This window comes from Syngnathus acus, chromosome 9 (assembly GCF_901709675.1).
Source record: "Syngnathus acus chromosome 9, fSynAcu1.2, whole genome shotgun sequence".
NCBI lineage: Eukaryota > Metazoa > Chordata > Actinopteri > Syngnathiformes > Syngnathidae > Syngnathus > Syngnathus acus.
In genome coordinates this window covers 19,412,847-19,432,565 of record NC_051094.1, presented here as the reverse complement: position 1 = coordinate 19,432,565, position 19,719 = coordinate 19,412,847, and the positions used below count along the sequence as shown (strand labels likewise).

The following is a 19,719-nucleotide window of genomic DNA, read 5'->3' as shown; positions in this document are numbered from 1 at the left end:
TAGTGTATTTTTATTTAGGTCTCATGCAATCTATGTAGTGTAGAATAAATACAGTACTTCCAAATCAACTCTCTGAGCAATCTATATTTCATTTCTAAGCTTAGAGGTGACTAGGTCACGCACACATGGGATTTAATGGGGCCTGGGCCAGGAAGGCAGACTTTAGGCCAATAATATGCCTAAATATTGTTATCCAATATATTGACTGCAGTTTCACATTAGATTGCTGGTTTGAGATGTACTTTTATTATTATCATTATTATTATTATTATTTAATAAACATTTATAACTTGTCTGGTGTTTTATTCCTTGTTTTTATATTCGCCAATCAAAACATAAAAATCAGACATTTGGTTAACTGCATTATATGACAATATGTATGTGTTTTACGTTGTTATTGTTGGGAGTGAGTTGAGCCAGGGCGACCAAATGCAGCTTGAACCAGGATTTATTGAAGGGGAAGGGAGGCGGGTGGGGAACCGACGGCACAGACGGGAGACAGACTCTCGGCCAGCAAACAGACAGACCGACTGACATGAAGACCCCTTGGACAAGGTTAAAATTCTGACCGTGAGCCTCCAGACAGACCGAGGGAAAACCAGACGACAAGAACAGGAACACTGGGCACAAACAGGAATGGACATAACAGTAGACACCGACAGGGAGAAACACACGGGCAGGGCTTAAATACACAGGGTAACAAGAGGAAGCAGGTGACAGACATTACGGTAACGAAGGAGTGTGGCCGAGGGAAGTGCAGGCCGAGCGTGCTCTGGCACGGGCGTGACAGTTATATGATTTGGTGTCCCCCAAAATAACAAATGTCGGCATAACGTTTTTTTTTCAACCTTTTATTCAAACACAAACACATTCAATACAATAACACCATCAACTACAAGCCAACAAATACAAAATTAAAACATCAATGTCGGCGTAACTTGTTTCGGCTGGCAATGGGGTAGCGGCAATGCTGTCTGTCACTCATTCGTGAATCTTCGCGAACGACCAATCAGCAGCGAGTGATAGCTGGAGGAGGGACTTTACGAGTCAGTGACGTAATTTCCCGTTCACGAACGAGTCAGTGACGCAATTTCCCGTTCACGACCGGGTGAGCGACTGTTGCCAACGGATCAGTGGGTAGGTGTTGTATTATAGAAAGAAATGTGTTAATTACCCGAGCCAATTATTATTATGTTATAATTTGGGGGGGTTGTGTTTTGTTTGATGTGTATGGGTTGTTTCCACGGGAAAAAGAAAAAAGGATCTGTGTGTGTGTGTGAGGGTGGGGGGGACGATTCGTTGAACGATTCGTTTGAACGAATCTTTTGAGTGAACTAATTCTAAAGATTCAGTTCACCTAAAAGAACTGGAATGCACACCACTAACGTGTTTGAACAGGTCGTGTTGCTAACAATTTAATTTATTAGATTTGTTAGTTTCCATCAGGTCACCCCTTTGTCAAGCTTTAACACCATCTCCTGGTGAAATTTTGGAACTACTACATGTTTTAGGATAGCCAATGTGCCTGGGCCAAATTCGTTACCCAATTATACACCATCTTGTACCACCATGCCACTTGACACCCCCCCCTCGAATTTTCGGACAGGCAACAGAACTGCCTTGGCCTCCACCACAGTCGGGAGCCACATCGGCATGTCGTCCTCAGAGTCAAAAAAATGTCCACAACTTCCCCGGTAGAGGAATCTGGGAGCAGTCCGTCGGGTGGGCTGAAACAGCCCTTTCCCGCAAGTCACCCCAGGGTCCGAAGCAAGCGCTCCACACGGTCCTGAATGAACACGTCGCCGTGACGGACGCTGATGTCGTTGTCGCTGCCGTTGCCATCGTTGCCGACGTTTTCATCGACGTTGCCGCCGACGTTGTCGCCGACGTTGTCGTTGCCGACGTTGTCATCGATGTTGTCATCGATGTTGTCATTGACGTCATTGACGTTGTCGTTGACGTTGTCGTTGACGTTGACGTTGTCGTTGACGTTGTCGTTGACGTTGACGTTGACGTGGTCGTTGACGTTGTCGTTGACGTTGTCGTTGACGTTGTCGTTGACGGCCCCCTCAGCGATAGCTTGAAGAAGAAGCCGTCACCGGACCAATGTTCAAGGCAAAGTCCTCCGCGCCGAGGGGAGGATCGCACAGCCACGACAGGAGCAGCATCGGGTCCCTCTACTCGGGTATAGAAGTCTTCAGACTCAGGATGACGAGGCAGGCCAACAGCCACACACCGGCCACACCGCCAGTGGGACGTGAAGCATCGTGATCCGTCCAGGTGGCGCCAAGCCATGTGAACCAGAGGCCAGATGGTGCGACAGGGTATCAGCCTGTCTCAAAACGAGGACATTCCATGGTTTTGGTGGGGCATGGGACGTCTCGAGTTGCGTATCTGAAGTCATCAGGTCAGAGTAGCCACCCCATCTAAGGCGCTCCAACTGAGCCTGCTCTCCTCGCTTGACATCAGGGGCAAGCCATGTAAGGCCGGCGGGGATGTGGGAAAGTCACAGCTCCCCACAACCGCCATTCCGACCGTCCAGGCGAATTTTGACAGATTCAATCTACTAAGAACGCACCTGGGTGCATTCAAAACACGTACTTGTCGGAAACACATAGACACACAAGTTTAGAACATAGAACGGTCAATCCCTCCACAGAGCAGAGGGACTGGCCAGCAGGTGTTTATCGCTCACATTCGCTTCCAAAGTAATAACACAAAAATAAAATCGAAGTTGCTATTACAAAACATTTCAACATTACATACACGTTGACACTCTCTGAATAACGTCCTCCTAGACAGGCTTTTCGGAGCCCTGTTAAGGAGACGTTTACAATTCAAAAAGGAGGAAGTTGGCATTACAAACTCAACATTATAGAATCAGGACTTATTCTATCAAATGCACTTTGACACTCTCTGACTAACGCCCTCCTAGACAGGCTTTTCGGAGCCCTGTTAAGGAGACGTTTACAATTCAAAAAGGAGGAAGTTGGCATTACAAACTCAACATTATAGAATCAGGACTTATTCTATCAAATGCACTTTGACACTCTCTGACTAACGCCCTCCTAGACAGGCTTTTTGGAGCCCTGTTAAGGAGACGTTTACAATTTAAAAAGGAGGAAGTTGGGATGCAAATTCCTCCGGTACTTCCCTTTCTGGTTTTTGCTTTCTCTTCTCAGTAACCGCTGCTTTTGGTCTTGGGTAACGGGACACACTAGGCATTGCTGTACCATTGTGCTTGACCCTCCCCCTCCTAGAGTATCAAATTTCTTCTAACAAATTTATCCTCAAACTCACACTTGCAAATCAATTATAATGTTAGATTAGCAAAGTGGCCTGTGCGTTAAAATTACTGGGGAGTTACCCCGTCATCTCAACATAGCTGGGACAGTGAGCATACTCACTCACTAGTTCCCTATTTGTCTTGTATAATATCTGGAGACCCGGGGCCGAAAAGGCTCCGGGAGTCGTCAAAAAGTCAGTCCACGTGTCGTGTCTCCGTCGCACCGACGTCGTCTTCCTCCTGGTGGCCTGGGTCTTCACTTTAGACTCTTTCTACTTGACGACGATGCTCCCAGATGCTCACACGGTGTTTCGTCGTCCCTGTTCCAATAAAAAGAGTCACGTTGCCTAGGGGGACAGCCCGTGTGGCTCTTCTCAGCAGGTCCAGGGCCCGACCGGCCATTTTTCCATTCTGTGTTCTTCGTATGATAACCGCACCTTTGCATACGGCAAAACACACCAAGGCGGGGACAGCTAAGTTATCAGCTGCGATCTGGTTCTTTTGGTTACTTCTTAGCTCGAATCGGATCAGCTGGCAATGGTTTCAACTGCTCACCCTCTGGATTCTTTTCTTCTAGCGTCTTGATCACGCTCACGATTACTGTTGTAATTCTCTTCTCACAGCTTTCAGCCCTTCAAGTCTTGACAAAGAGTCCACAAGCACAACAAGGTACTACTCACCTCTTGCGCTATCGACTCACATGGGTCTAGCGACATACTGGCCCCTATGGCACAGTGCTTGAAAGTCAATCCGTCTGTTTGCTGTCCTCTGCGACCTGTGCTGTACCTGTTACAGTTCACGTAAGGCAGCACAAATTGCACTCTCGGAAATCCAGAGCTCCAGCTTTTCCAACTCCTTCCATGTAGGCAAGGGGCCCTTGTGGCCTAGCGCTAACTGTACGGCCGACACCACTTGCTTCACGGACACTTCTGGGACCACTTTCCGCGAGGGGTCTTGTTCCAGTTTTCTGCTCTTACAACTATGATTCTTCTCTCTCTGACATATCAATGAACTTTGTTTCTTTACCAACGGGCCCCCTCCTAGGGCCCATCCGGTCTTCCTTTCACACCCCAGTAGCCATGTTCTTCCCAAATGGACAGAACGTCTTTGAGGGCTTCCTCACCATAACGGCTGTCGGTTATGACTCTCACGCTTCCTGCGTGTCTGTTCACAACCTCCAACAGTCTTTCCAGCACTGCAGGAGCGACTTCTCCTGCCTGTGCGTTGCCGGGCGTTCTTCCTCGGCGTCGGTAACTCCTCTTAGGGATGAAGCCCCAATGGGCTGTCAGGTCTCCATCCTTTCTTGATCCGTCTCTTTTTGCGGTGTCTGGTTCTGCGGGCCTGTCTGCAACTCGTTTTCTTTCGACATCTTATCAGTCTTGCGTGTGCGCGCGCTGTACACGTGCATATAGCTTCTTTTTGTGGCAATTGGACTGCCTCCACAACCTTTTTTTTTTTTTTTGCTGGTAAATCTTTTTCAGTCACTTTCCAAAAATCAGCTGACCTCAGATGTCTCACTCAAGACTGCTAACAGTTCCCTTTTTTGAGACAGCTGCTTCCTGTTTTTCCTCTCTCAAGGATTCTAATAACCCACTCACTACTCCAAAAAGATCAACAAAATAACTGCCAGTAGATTAATCAAAATTCTTGTTGTCTCTTAACTTTATATAACTCAATCTCTCCTATTCTCCTGTGCAAATACTTGTATAGTCTTGACACAGCCAATCAACTAGTTCTCCTGACTTTAGGACTGAGATGTCTTTATTTTATAATCTTGCTTCGTCCAATGTCAGACAGAATGCTCTCTGTCTGTAATTTTTTTTATTTTTATTAGGGCTAGACCCTAAACCAGTGTGGACCAGTTTCTGTCAACAACTAATCCCCCCCTTTTTTTTTTCTTTTTGTTTTGCGGTGCAAACCAGACTACAGTCTAGCAAATCCTTTAGCGCACCATTATAGTAAATTTAGTCTTTCAACACATAACACCGACAGACAACATACACACACACAAGCAACGCAGCGCAAACGTCGTCCTCTCCCCGCTTCAAACAGTCCCTGGGAAACAAACTGTCACTTTAATATCCTCCTCGAGCACACTCAGTCCCCACCAGGCAAACGACCTCTTTTTCCTTTTTTTTCATTCTCTATTATTCCTTCCTCAAAAAGCGAGGCGCCGCTTCCACGCTAGTTCTACGACGTATTTAGCAAACTCTGGAGGCCAGCTTCACAAGCCGTCTCCAAAAAGTATTACACAAACTGGTCTTCTGAATGGCAGAACGCTTAGTTGTAGGTCGAAGCTGTTCATTTCGAAAACCCCCCCTTGTACTTCGGGGCTGGGATGGCAGCTTCCGAGTTACTCGACGGCGCATTTCGCGTCGACTCTACTCACACAAGAACACCAACTTGAGGACCCACGCCTCGCTAGTTGATGTCCTCAATGGCAGGATGCACTTCTTGCGTTGCAATGTCTTCACTGCAAGGATACTTCGATGAGAGCGTGTTCCACGGCAAACTGCAGCCCACAGGCTATTGTGGCCAAGAGGCACTGGCGGCTCATGGAGGGCCCCCAGCTGTTAATAGCCACGAACCACAAAAGCCGTAGAAGAATTGTTCTGACAAACCGTCATCCTCATGGAGAGCAATTATAATCCACTGGTGAACGTTTCCACCTGCAGTCCTCAGAAAAAACAGCCATATGTAATCCACTGGTGAATGTTTTCACCAACTGCAGCCATCCAAAAAACAGCAATTTGTAATCCACTGGTGAATGTTTTCACCAACTGCAGTCCTCAAAAAAACAGCAATTTGTAATCCACTGGTGAAAGTTTTCACCAACTGCAGTCCTCGGAAAAAAAAAAATCCCTCCGTCCGGGGCTTAAAGATGGTCATTTCTTCCTTGGCTCTGGTTTAGGCATAAAATCCAAGACGTCTGCCATAGTCTCGCCGTCAAATAGCCGCGCACTCTCTTCAAGATCGCCACGCAAGATATGTGCCCAATTACCAACCCGCGTTTTCCACAGAACCAAAAACATTACTCTCAGTTCTGCAAAAATGAACCAGTTCACACGAAACTGATCATCAACCATACTTGAAAGCTTTGAGGTAAGGGGTACAGGCCACCGTTACGATGACACAAAACAGTTCTAGTCCTTCCGTGGTACAAAAGGTTCTTTTCTAGGAAACTCTATTCCTTAAAGATACTGTTTTCATGCCAACTCAAGGCCATCTGACATGATATCAATCAGTGAGTGGAATCCTAACAGCTTTCGTAAAAAAAACAAAAAACCTGAAAAAAAACTCCACACAGATTCTCTTGAAGTCACGAGTGAAATCTGATATCAAACTTAAATCGCAACTCCCCAAAACAACGTTGGGTGCCACATGTCAAATCTGCACTTATTATATTTAAGCGACCGGCTTTCCATTAAAGGGTTAAATAAGCCGGGGGTGAAGAGACTCGTCCCAGTTGCTAACCACCTTTATTAAATTAATTCTGAAGGAATCAATCTAATCTCTTTATGCCGAGTAACTAAGGTCGAGACACGTCGTCAGAATGACCGGGCCCTACTGGTGGCTCCCTTCTGATTTGAGGCTTTTGTTAAATCTCGGATATATTTATGTCTTTGTTAAGACCTCAGGGATTCGTTATTTACACTTGCGCACATTCGCCCCAGCTGAGCTTAAAGTCAAAAAAGTCAAAGTCTGCTTTATTGTCAATTTCTTCACGTCAAGACACACAAAGAGATCGAAATTACGTTCCCACTATCCCACGGTGACAAGACATAGTACACAATATACATACAAGTACACAACACAAAAAGTAAAAACAAGAAGGCACAAACAATGAATACATAAGAGTGATGAATAAATAATAAATAAACAAATAACATAATAAATAAGAGGAGCAAAAATGGAGCAAGTGTGCATACAGCAGACAGTCAGAATATAGCGCAAAAGTACAGGACGCTACGCAGAAGGGGGGAGAGAGTTCAGGATCCTAACAGCCTGGAGTATGAAGCTGTTGGTGAGTCTGGTGGTGCGGGAGCGCAGGCTCCTGTACCTCTTCCCAGAGGGCAGAAGATCAAACAAAGAGTGAGCGGGGTGACTCACATCACTCACAATCGTGGTCGCCTTGCGGGTGAGATGGGAGGTGTAAATGTCCTTCAGGGAGGGGAGTGAAGCACCAATAATCTTACCAGCCGTGTTCACTATGCGCTGCAGGGCCTTCATGTTGTATTCAGTGCAGCTACCACCCCAAACAGCGATACAACTGGAGAGGACGCTCTCAATGGTGCCACGGTAGAATGTAGTCATGATGGCCAGAGGAGCACTTGCTCGTCTGAGGTTCCGCAGGAAGTACAGGCGGCGCTGAGCTTTCTTCACCAGTGATGCGGTGTTGGTGGACCAGGAGAGGTCCTCACTGATGTGCACCCCCAGGAATCTGGTCCTGCTCACTCTCTCCACCACAGCAACGTCGATGGTCAGTGGCAGGTGTTGGGTGTGACCCTTCCGGAAGTCAACAACAATCTCCTTGGCCTTGTTGACGTTCAGCAGGAGGTTGTTGTCCCTGCACCACGTGGCCAGAAGGTCGACCTCCGACCTGTATCGAGTCTCGTCGCCCCCGGTGATGAGACCCACCAGAGTCGTGTCGTCGGCATATTTCAGCACGCGGTTGCTACTGTAAGTTGCAGTGCAGTCATGCGTCAGCAGGGTGAAGAGCAGCGGACTGAGCACGCAGCCTTGGGGGGCCCCTGTGCTCAGCGTGATGCTGGCGGAGATTTTGTCGCCAACACGTACCACCTGAGCCCTCTGACAGAGGAAGTCCAGTAGCCAGTTGCAGAGGTAGGTACTGAGGCCCAGCTTGTCGAGTTTGCAGATGAGTCGCTGTGGTACAATGGTGTTGAATGCAGTTAAGATAACTATTTCGAACTAGATCTGACAATACTTGATGTTAAGGATTAAAGCGGTCATCACTTTAAAAATAATTAAACGGATTTAAAGAATATGATAGGGAAATGTTGGAATAATTTAAGTGAAGCCTTGGCCTGCCAGACCTGGAGGCCTTGTCTTTACGAGTTTATGACTTTCCTTTTATCTAGGTTCTTCCTCTTTAGTGACAGGGATGTCTTTTGATCCCTGTCAGCCATATGTATCCTTCCTGTCCTTATGTTATCTGTGTGTTTTTGTTCCTGTAAGAGGCCTTCACTAACAATGAGCAGAGCTTATTTGCATAGGCGAAATGTTCTTATTTGGTTCAAAGAAATTTCATTCCTTTTAGTTAACTGTAGGTTTGGTTCATAGATTGTTGTTGATCAGAACTGTTTTTCTTTGTTAAGTGTTATATACAGTTTGAAGTAGTTGCGTACAAGTTATCCTATATTTACTCAATGTTTGTTTAAGGAACTGCATACCAGTTACCTTACATTTACTTAATGTGTGTTGAAGTGTTTAGGACAAGTTACTTATTATTATTGTGTGTTAATTTACCAAGTAGATAAAGTTAGCAAAGGTTTAGTTGCATTGTTCCACAGGAAAGCGGCAATTCAAGTTATCTGATCACACTCGAGGACGAGTCAGCCAACCATGGGAGAAGAACAGCTGGTTGAGGAAAGAGGACAAATTCTGCGGGGGTCACGGGCCGACAATGAAGTGCTAATTCACACCACACTACATTCCTTAGCTAATCAGCGTTGCTACAGACACAATCTCCCCTCCCTTTAGTGTAGCAACGCCTCTGTAACCAGGGCAACCAAAATATTAAAAAGAGGAGCACGTGAAGTAAGGACTCAGAATTGATGGAGATTGTAACTGAGTTTCCTCTCTATCGTTCTCCTCGCGAGTAAACCTGTTCTGGTTGTCTTCTCCTCTTCCTTCCAGCGTGTGGTTTGATGGTATTTAGACCTAACAGGAAATAAAGAAAATTCAAAGTTCTAATTACTGCATATAAAACCATGCTCAACATAGTTAATACGAAATAATCGATAACCAAACTAAGGATTAAGAAAACATTTAATGAATAAGCAAGAAAAAGAATTACAAGTCGAACAAACAACAATAATTCCACTCACCAATCTCAGAACAAAAGAGGAGTTAAAAGGTCTAAAATGCTATTTGGTTGAACAAGTCGAGTGATCAGCTCTCCTTTGTTCCAAAATCCAAATTCAGTTTAAAAAGAGGAAAGGTCTGCCAATGAGGAGATTAGCCAACGCCGTTACATTGGCGTCTTCCCCTTTCTGCCAGAAGCGGCTGTTTCCTCTGCCTTCCTCGAAGCTTAAAATTTGATAAAGTCCAATTCAAAGACTGAAAATTCATCTGAGTAGATTTTGGTAGAATCTCAAAAAGCACGAAAAATCCATCTTCGTCTAACCAGCGTTCTTTACTCCGGGCAGCAACAGGGCCATCGCCCTGACCAGGAAGAACAGCCTCGCTCTGTGTCAGGACGACATATTTATAGGCTTCCCTTGCACGTGACTTCCCCTATACGTCTCCCTGCACGTGACGGGGATTTTCCTATAGGCCTCTATAGGTCCCCAAAGGTCCTACACCTATATTTTTTACTAAAAATAGACTGCAACTGCATCCTCGACCGGATGAGGTGACCTCTGGGTCAGGCTCATGCATGGGATCGCAGGCTTCCACCACTTAATATCACTATTAACCCTTGATGTCTCCTCTCAACTCAATACATTCATGTATAGATGGAACAACGATGTTAAATACAGGTTGGATAAAACATTGCAACATTAATAACACATATCTTGTCTAGTAATGATCAACTTAACACATAATCATACTTAGCCATAATAATGGGTTCTTCTAACGTTAACATATATATTGATATTGCTCAAGCTGTTACAGATTAAAATTATGGCATAGCAAAATCATATTCCAAAACTGTGTGTTGCTACTTGTTTGAACAGGTCGTGTCCTCCCAATTTTTAACAATTTAATTTATTAGATTTGTTAGTTTCCATCAGGGCTGTGGACTCGGACTCGGGGACTCGGACTCGGTCGGACTCGGTCTTTTTTGCCGGACTCGGACTCGGCCTCGGTGCTGATTTTGACCGAGTCCACCGAGTCCGACAATAAAAAAAATACGTTCAATTTTATTTTCATCATGCTGCTGAGAATGCGCGTAGGAATACTGTCCACAGCCCTGCTCACGATCAAGTTTGAAAAAGAACTTGACAGCATTGAGCGCCGCCGGCGTTTTGGTCAAACGCGCATGCGCATGAGGGGAAATCCCGCAAAGGAGGAGGGACAAACAGAGCGATTGGTTTTGCTGGCTTTTTAATGAATGGCGACTGTGACTACGGGGCCCATTAGGTCCAGAAAAGCTGACAAGACGCTTGCCAAAATGGCAAGGAAAAAATGCACAGCTAAACGAATATATGACGATGAACACAGGACGTTTTTAACAGAGTTAAAGTTGTTTTTTGTTGAACGCTATGGCAAGCCATTCTGCCTGATATGTCGGACGTCATTGGCGCATTTAAAAGCTTCAAATAGTCAGCGCCACTTCAGCTCACTTCATGCCAATATCGATAAGGACTTTGCAAAAGGGACTGAATTTCGCAAGCACAAGTTTGGAGACTTTGAAAAGTCAGGCAGAAAAATCGGTACAGATTTTCAAAAAAATTACGAAGCACTCAGAGACTGTCACACTTGCATTGTTTCAACTGGCTTGGAACATTGCGCGGGCTAAAAAGCCATACAATGAAGTGGAGTTCGTTAAAATATGCCTCAGTGACGTTATTGAATTTTATTTTCATCATACTGCTGAGAATGCGCGTAGGAATACTGTCCACAGCCCTGCTTGCTTGTTATGAAGACAAATTTAGTTGTTGCGTGCGCGCCCGCGCCTGCCTGCCTGCGTGCGTGCACGTACAAGACCCACAATGCCCCGCGCGCAGCCAAGATGGAAGAACCCGGGAGTAGCGAGAGAACAATGTTTTGCCTCTAGATTTGGGGGGGAAACGGACCGTAAGTTACGATCAATGCGGCCACGTTGAGTTGCACTTAGGCTAATGTTTACATTATGTACCAATGTCAAGGACGATTATGTCACCCAGCTTATATCATTGATGTGTTTCGATAGTTGTGGGGTCGTCACTAATTATTTGTGTTTAGATAAATGTCAGATTAATGGTGTAATTAATGATTAAAACTTGAAAGTATCTGTTTATTGTATTCGTTTATATTAGGGGTGTAAATCGCGGGTTTTGTCACGATACGATATCATATCGATACAAAGGACCACGATACGATTATTGCCGATATCTTAAAACCTGCTGTGATTCATTCACGATACATCACGATATAGTGCTCCACGATCGATATTTTTATTTATTTATTTTTTTTTTAAATAAAAAATATAGAACAATATCCTGATTTATAACAATTCATACGCAAAATCAACAAGGTACTGCAAACTCTTTATTTAGGAAATTACAAGAGTATTGTAGTATACAAAGTGCTTATTTTAACACTGAACTTTATCGAATTCCTATATTTTTTCTCATATAAGTAAAGAAAAATGAATATTCTTTCTTTTTTTGTAATACCATTAACTTTAAAGTGCATTACTGAACTATTTATTTACAATAATTTTAATTGTCCGTTGAGCCATCTTTTCTTTGGAATCCAAAGTGCTTCCAAACGAATGACTTGAAGCCCAAAGGAGAGCGAATTTTCTCGTCTTCTTGGACACTAGCCATAGCACCAGCCCAGGAGCCGCGTAGTTTTCGGCTCCCCTTTCACGTGCCTGCTCTGCTCACAACACAGCACGCCGCATACTGCTCCCGGAAAGAGGAAGCAAGCAACAATGAACTGGATTTCAAAATAAAGTCGCGTCTAATGTCCGAGGTCAAACACGGCGATATAAATCGATGTTTACGTTTAGCATCGATGCCAATAAATCGTAGAGCATTATATCGATTAATCGATGTGTATCGATGAATCGTTACACCCCTAGTTTATATGTTTAATAAAGACAAAGCCATCACAAAACTGTTGTAATTATTTAGATTTTGATCTAAATTAGCCTTGAATAAAGACTAAGCAGTCACATGAGTTAACAGAAAAAATGGACAGCCGGACTCGGACTCGTGGTCAAGAGGCCGGACTCGGACTCGGTGCAAAAATCCGACCGAGTCCACAGCCCTGGTTTCCATCAGGTCACCCCTATGTCAAGCTTTGACACCATCTCCTGGTGAAATTTTGGAACTACTACATGTTTTAGGATAGCCAATGTGCCTGGGCCAAATTCGAGACCCAATTATACACCATCTTGTACCACCATGCCACTTGACAGCGGTTATTAGGTAAATTGTCAAATCAGACATGTTTTTTCCCCCTTTAACAACCCAGACTCCAAGCCTGGAGAAAGGAGGAGCATTTGTAAAAAAAACTGACCGGACTCCACAAGGTACAGATTGATTTTTGACTTATTCTTGATTGTAGAAGTAATCACAACAGCCTTGCGTTATCTTTGGAAATTGATATGTCATTGATGGTTTGAATATACTGGTGTATGCTTAGCTACTGTCGAGCATATGCAAAAAGCGTATGTTGTGATTGCAATCGCCAATATCGAACTTGCATTTATGACATGTCATTGCCTTGACTTTCACACTCCAGAAACCGGGGCGGATGTCAAGGTGCGAAATAAAACCCAGGTTTACCCTGTACATTTTCATCATTCGGATAACAACTTGTAGAACAAGCAATTTTATTTCTACACAGTACTATTTTAAAATAACGTTATTGGATATGTACAACAGCCAAATTAAATTGCAGCACATTCGAAGGCACAGACAGAATGCCATCATTTTTTTCAAACAGGGCAAAGTTAATAATTGAAAAACGGTTCATTTGAATCTTGCAGCTAACATTTGCTTCATTCTTCAACAGCTAGGAATTGAGTGTGAAATGGCCATGACAGGGAAAAGTAAGAAAGTTTTTTCTTGTAGGCATTAATCATCTAAAAAGAGGTCATAGCTGCAGTAATTTAAGTGAGTATTTTATTTCTATTTCTCTTTATTCTCAGAGTTTCTGAAGATCATCGTGGAGCCCCATCTGGCAATCCCTGGGCTGAGGAGCCTCAACTCTCGTTCATAATGTGACGGGGAGAGTGGACGGTTGCGCATGACTGATCTGGAGACCTTTGACATGATGTCTAAGGAAATAAAAGACAAACAGGATGCAATACTGAATGACATAATGATTAAGCTTGGAATTGGCTAGTCAAAAATTTGGATGTTGTAGTGCCCGATTGATTGATTGATTGATTGATTGATTGATTGATTGGTTGGTTGATTGATTGATTGATTGATTGATATCTTTATTTTGAACATATTTAAAACATAAAAAGATAAAAAATAAAACAAATAACACTCCAAAGTGTCATATGTAAGTCCGTACAACAAACAAACAATCAATAAACCAACAAACTGAAAAAAACAAAACAAAGAAGGCTCGAAAAGGAGTAGGAAGAAGCATAGCTTTTTAGATTCCTACCCCTTTCTCACTTTATCCATTAACTAATGATTCAACATACACAGAACACAAATAGACACACTTTCAACTTATTTTTCTGTTTCATTTTTGCTTTTGTGTAGCCATTTGGCATTTTTAGTCTTTGCTTGAGTTCCTCACTTAGACTGTTCCATAGTTTGACCCCGGTTATAGTTATACAGAAACCTTTAAAGGTTGTTCTTATGTTTAAGATTTTGAAGTTGTGATTCCCCCTTAACTTATAACCTCCCTCCCGATTCCTGAATAAGTTCTGGATATTTTCTGGTAGTTGTTTTGCTTTTGCCCTATACATGATGATTGCTGTTTGATAAGATACTATGTCAGTAAATTTCAATAGTTTGGATTGTATGAAAAGTGGATTGGTGTGTTCCAAGTAGTTGACTTTATGAATAGTCCTTATCGCTCTTTTCTGCATGATGATAAGTGGCTGTAGTGAAGTTTTGTAAGTATTCCCCCAAACCTCAGCACAATAATGCAAATAGGGCAAGACAAGTGAACAATAAAGTGTCCGAAGTGAATGATAATCCAGTAATTCTTTTGCTTTGTATATGATTGCAATGCTTCTGGAAATTTTGGACTGTACATGTTTGATATGTGGCTTCCAACTCAGCCTGTCATCTATTATAACCCCGAGAAATTTGTTTTCCTGCACCCTTTCAATTTCAGTCCCATCTATTTCTATTCGTACCTTTATGTTCGCTGTGCCTTTGCCAAATAACATAAACGTGGTCTTACATACATTTAATGATAATTTGCTCCAGTCAAACCATTTTTTTTTTTCTTTCATTTCCTCATTTAACACTGATTCGACTTGTTGGATCTTATTACCTGAACAAAAGATATTGGTGTCATCTGCAAAATTGACGAGTTTTAGTTCTTTAGAGACTTTGCACATATCATTTCTATACAAAATAAACAATTTAGGGCCTAATACTGACCCTTGTGGGACACCACAAGGTATGTCCAAATATGCAGAGCACTGATTACCCAACTTTACAAACTGTTGCCGTTCTCTCAGATAATCCTTTATCCAGTCTAATACTAATCCCCTTATCCCACATTTTTCTAGTTTATTGAATAGTATGTTATGATTAATTGGGTCAAAAGCTTTTTTGAGGTCAATGTATACTCCTATTGCATGTCTTTTGTTGTTTATTGCATCTGTGATTTCCTCGATTGATTCCATTAATGCCTGTGCTGTTAACCCTAAAGCCATATTGGTTCTCTGCAAATAATTTGTTTTTCCAAAAATCCATCCATTCTACTGTTAAAAAGCTTTTCCAATATTTTTGAGAGTTGTGGCAATATTGAGATAGGTCTGTAGTTTGTAAAGTTGTGTTTGTTCCCAGTTTTATGAAGCGGAACTACCTTAGCAATTTTCATCTCCTTTGGGAATGTACCACTTAGAAATGACAAATTACAGATGTACACAAGTGGCTTTGAAATCCCCTTAATGATTTGCTTAACTAACATTATAGCAATCCCATTGCAGTCGGTAGATGTTTTGTTTTTGCATTGTTTTACAATGTTAATAATTTCATTTTCTTCAACTGCCTTCAAAAACATTGAGTGGGGATTCCTTTCTATTCATTTATCTCTGTTTTCTACATTCGGTGCTGGATTTGTTATGATTTTTGCTATTTCAGGCCCAACATTTACAAAGAACTGATTCAAACTGTTCTTATATTTAGCTTTTTTTTTAATTATATTGCTTGATCGGACAATGCTTATTATATAATGAAGTGAATATAGTCATTAATTTATTGTATGCATTGTTTACATCTTTTTCTTTATATATTGTATCCCAGTTCTGCTCCATTAATTCATGTTTTAGAGTAGCAATTGTCTCATCTGTCCTAATTCTTTGTTGTTTATACTCCCCTATTTCAATTTTAAAATTATTGTCATATACTGTGAATACTGGAAGGCGGTCAGTAATATCAGTAATTAATAACCCGCTTGTTGTTCTGTTTTCTATTACATTGGTGAATATGTTATCTATCAGAGTAGCACTCTGTGATGTTACTCTAGTGCAGGGGTGGGCAAACGTTTTGACTTGCGGGCCGAATTGGGTTCTAAATTTTGACCGGGGGCCGAACCAGGAGCAGATGGATGTAGTGTTTGTGTGAAGTAATATAAATGACATGTAAAGGTCATTGCATAAAAGGTTTTTACTTTTAGTAGATACTAAAGCATGGATATTAAAAAAAGCTTTTTGAAAACAAATGCATTTATTAACAGCATTAAAAAAATATTTCACCCAAAAACTACTATCAGTGATTCTTATTAAATACGACACTGTTATGATGAATAACATTTTCCATCACTTCAGCGCCTGCAGGTCAGATTTATGAAATATGTTTATCCAATGAGGCGAAATCACATCCAACGGCAAACATTCTGACCAAATACATCATCTTGAAGAATCAGTGAAAGAATACATCTAAATAAAGTAATAAAGAAATCAATAGTATTGTTGGTTTCCCTTTTTTGCTAGTGCATCATAGTCTGGAGTAAAATTTGTTGTGGTAATTCTTAGGATAGAGCCGAGGTGTCGGTCCGTTAACCTAGATCTGTGACGGGCTTTGTTGACGTTCATGTGGCTGAACGTCTTCTCACACACGTAGGTCGAGCCAAATTGTCAACTCTTTTTTAACATTCGCCACTCAGTGTCCACCTTTCTTTTCTTCGGGCCACTCATTTTAATGGAAGGATTCCAGGGGAAGGTTTGTGGGTGGCATTAGCGTCAAACTGTATCTGAAAACTCGGCGCGCGAATTACGAGAATATTGACGTCACAGCTGACACTCGAAATTCGGCACTGATAGATGAAATTACTACGTACTACTGAGTACGCACACGCACTTGTGAGTGTGCACCGAGCTTTCTGACACGGCTCCCGGGAGTAAATGCGCGGACATTATACTCTTTCATCATAGCAACGTCTTCATTACAAATCAAACAGACACACTTTCTGTTGATTTCTTTGAAGAAATACTCATTTTCCCAACGTGTTTGAAATATTCTACACTCACTTGCTATTTTGCGTTTCTTCGGTGCAGCCATTTCTGGGGACTCGCGGTAAAAGTTTTTCTTCGCTTGATTTCATTTGTGTGGCGGGCTCCATCTAGTGTTGAAACTGAGAGGTGCAACAGAGTTGAGCTCAAGCTTCTTGTGCGGGCCATATTCAATTATGTTTTCAGATCATTTCGCAGTTGGCCCGCGGGCCGTAGTTTGGACACCACTGCTCTAGTGGGTCTAGTGATTGTAGGAAAGAGACTCAGGCTATGCATTAAATTTAAAAAAAATCATCAATATTTCGTTGCTTATTTGGATTTAATATATCAATGTTATAATCCCTGCAAATAAAGATATTTTTGTTGCCGTTTTGTATTATCACATTTTCTATCCATTCTGTGAACGTGTCAATGCTAGAACCAGGAGCTCTATAGACCATCATCATCATCATCATCGGTTTAAAGTCCGTTTTCCAGGCGCCGCTGGGTTGGACTGGATTCTCAATATGGCTTTCTTCCACCGAGGACGGTCCATGGCCATCTCGTGGTTGAGAGTCCTATACTGAGAACATTTTTGGAGCAAAACCTTTTACAGCCGGATGCCCTTCCTGACGCCAACCCAAGGGGAAAGAGCTCTATAGACACAGCTCATAATAATATATTTTTTCTTTTCAACACAAATCTGTATTGTGAGACATTCAAGAAGGTTGTTCACCACCTGTGTCAGCCTCTACAATCTTGAATTTCATATTCAAATCAACATAGATTGCAACACCACCCCCACCTTTACTCTGTCTGTTATGTATGAATTCAAAGCCTTCCATCTCGAAATGCATTCCCTTCTCAGTCGTAATCCAGGTCTCAGAAATAGTAATATATTAAATGGTTTTTTGAATGTGTTTAAATAATCCCCAATGCTACTAAATTTTTTATACAGACTTCTGCTATTGAAATGGATAAGAGATATCTTATCCTTTGTTAAGATGTCCCTATTATACTGATCATTGCTGTAGTAATAGCATGTGTTGTTTATGGTGGAGGAGAAGTTATTGTCTGGGTCGATGCCCTGATCTATGTCCAGAGTGCTGCTTTCACTGTAATCAAACGTTAGTTGGAGTTGTTCATGTTCCTGTATACACTGTATTACTTGTCCATTGTTGCTTGATGTAGGTTGAGTAGTGTCCCTGAGCATTATGTTTGCGTTTTGTGTTGTTACCTCCATTCAGTCCAAGTCCAATCCAGTTGATTTTCTATTGATGATACTTATTCAAGCTTTTCCAGTTCCTCAATATTCCTCACCATCAGTATCTTGGCCTCTTCTGGTGATCCATTAAGCTTAATGTATATCTTGCAATTTCTGGTCCATGTACTGTATTTTTTTCATTCTTCTCAGGTGACGTGCTTTCTTTGCAATGTCCGCGTTGGTCTTTGTCAAATGTTCATTTATGTAGATGTCTGTGCCTTTGAGCAACTTCTCCTGTTTTAGAAGTGCAATTTTGTGCTTCCTGTTGACAAATTCCAGAATGACTGCTGGCTTGTCGTTACTGTTTCGTCTGGGCAGCGGATGGCGGGCTTCAACCTGGTTGGTGTCCGTAGTTATTCCTTTTGTTTGCAGAAATGCAGCTACCTGTTGCTCGGCTGAGCTTGCATCTTGCTCACAGCCATTGCTGCCTGCCGTCACTGCCCTTGCATAAGGTATAGGTTTAATCGCTATTCCAGTGATGACAATTTCATTTATTCTTGTACAGGACTGTCTCAGAAAATTAGAATATTGTGATAAAGTTCTTTATTTTCTGTAATGCAATTATAAAACCAAAAATGTCATACATTCTGGATTCATTACAAATCAACTGAAATATTGCAAGCCTTTTATTATTTTAATATTGCTGATTATGGCATACAGCTTAAGAAAATTCAAATATCCTATCTCAAAATATTAGAATATCATGAAAAAGTATACTAGTAGGGTATTCAACTAATCACTTGAATGGTCTAATTAACTCGAAACACCTGCAAGGGTTTCCTGAGCCTTGAAAAACAGCTTGGTTCAGTAAACTAAATCACAAGTATGGGGAAGACTGCTGATCTGACTGCTGTCCAGAGGACAATCATTGACACCCTAAATCAGGAGAGTAAGACACAAAAAGAAATTTCTCAAAGAGCAAGCTGTTCACAGAGTGCAGTTTCAAAGCACATCCACAAAAAGTCTGTTGGAAGGGGGGAATGTGGCAGGAAACGCTGCACAACCAAGAGAGATGACCGCAGCCTTAACAGCATTGTGAAGAAGAGTCGCTTCCAGAATTTGGGGGAGCTTCAAAGACAGTGGACTGAAGCTGGAGTCCAGGTATCAAAAGCAACTGTTCACAGACGTGTCCGGGAAATGCTGTTTGCTAACACTCGCCGGTTCATGATCTGCTTAGATTGGTAAAGTTTTCTTGTATTTCCTTTCACTCTTGAGATCCTTGGTTTTGTAAATTCCTCTCCACATTCGTTTCTTTCACTCTTGAAAGCCTTGGTGGAGTTGGAAAAGTTGGAACCAAGGTTTAATAATCACTGGCAAAAATACCACAACACAAATCCTCGCTGCAGCGCAGCGGAACAAAGTTGAGAAATAAACAGCACAGGAATGGCTCGTCTGTGGCAAGTTGCAACAATGTAACAACATAAACTGCACAGGAATGGACCGTCTGTGGCTACAAAGTAACAACAAAAACTGCACAGGAATGGACCGCCTGCGGCAACAAAGTAACAACAAAAACTGCACAGGAATGGACCGTCTGTGGCAACAAAGTATACATTTCATCGTTACTACAGTCTACTGTTGTGCCGTTTGTCTGATCACGGTTTGTTTCGTGTGTGCTTCACTCTTGATAGCTTACAA

At 42.3% G+C, this 19,719-nt stretch overlaps 1 long non-coding RNA gene across 1 annotated transcript; it reads right to left on the bottom strand.

The window, feature by feature from the left end:
* Window positions 1–4,778: 4,778 nt before the first annotated feature.
* On the bottom strand, window positions 4,779–19,318 carry LOC119127602. Its single transcript, XR_005098886.1, has 3 exons — window positions 19,234–19,318; window positions 12,997–12,998; window positions 4,779–4,790 (listed from the first exon to the last, which is right to left on the bottom strand). It is a non-coding gene; the product is annotated as an uncharacterized LOC119127602 (long non-coding RNA).
* Between the last annotated feature and the right edge of the window lie 401 nt (window positions 19,319–19,719).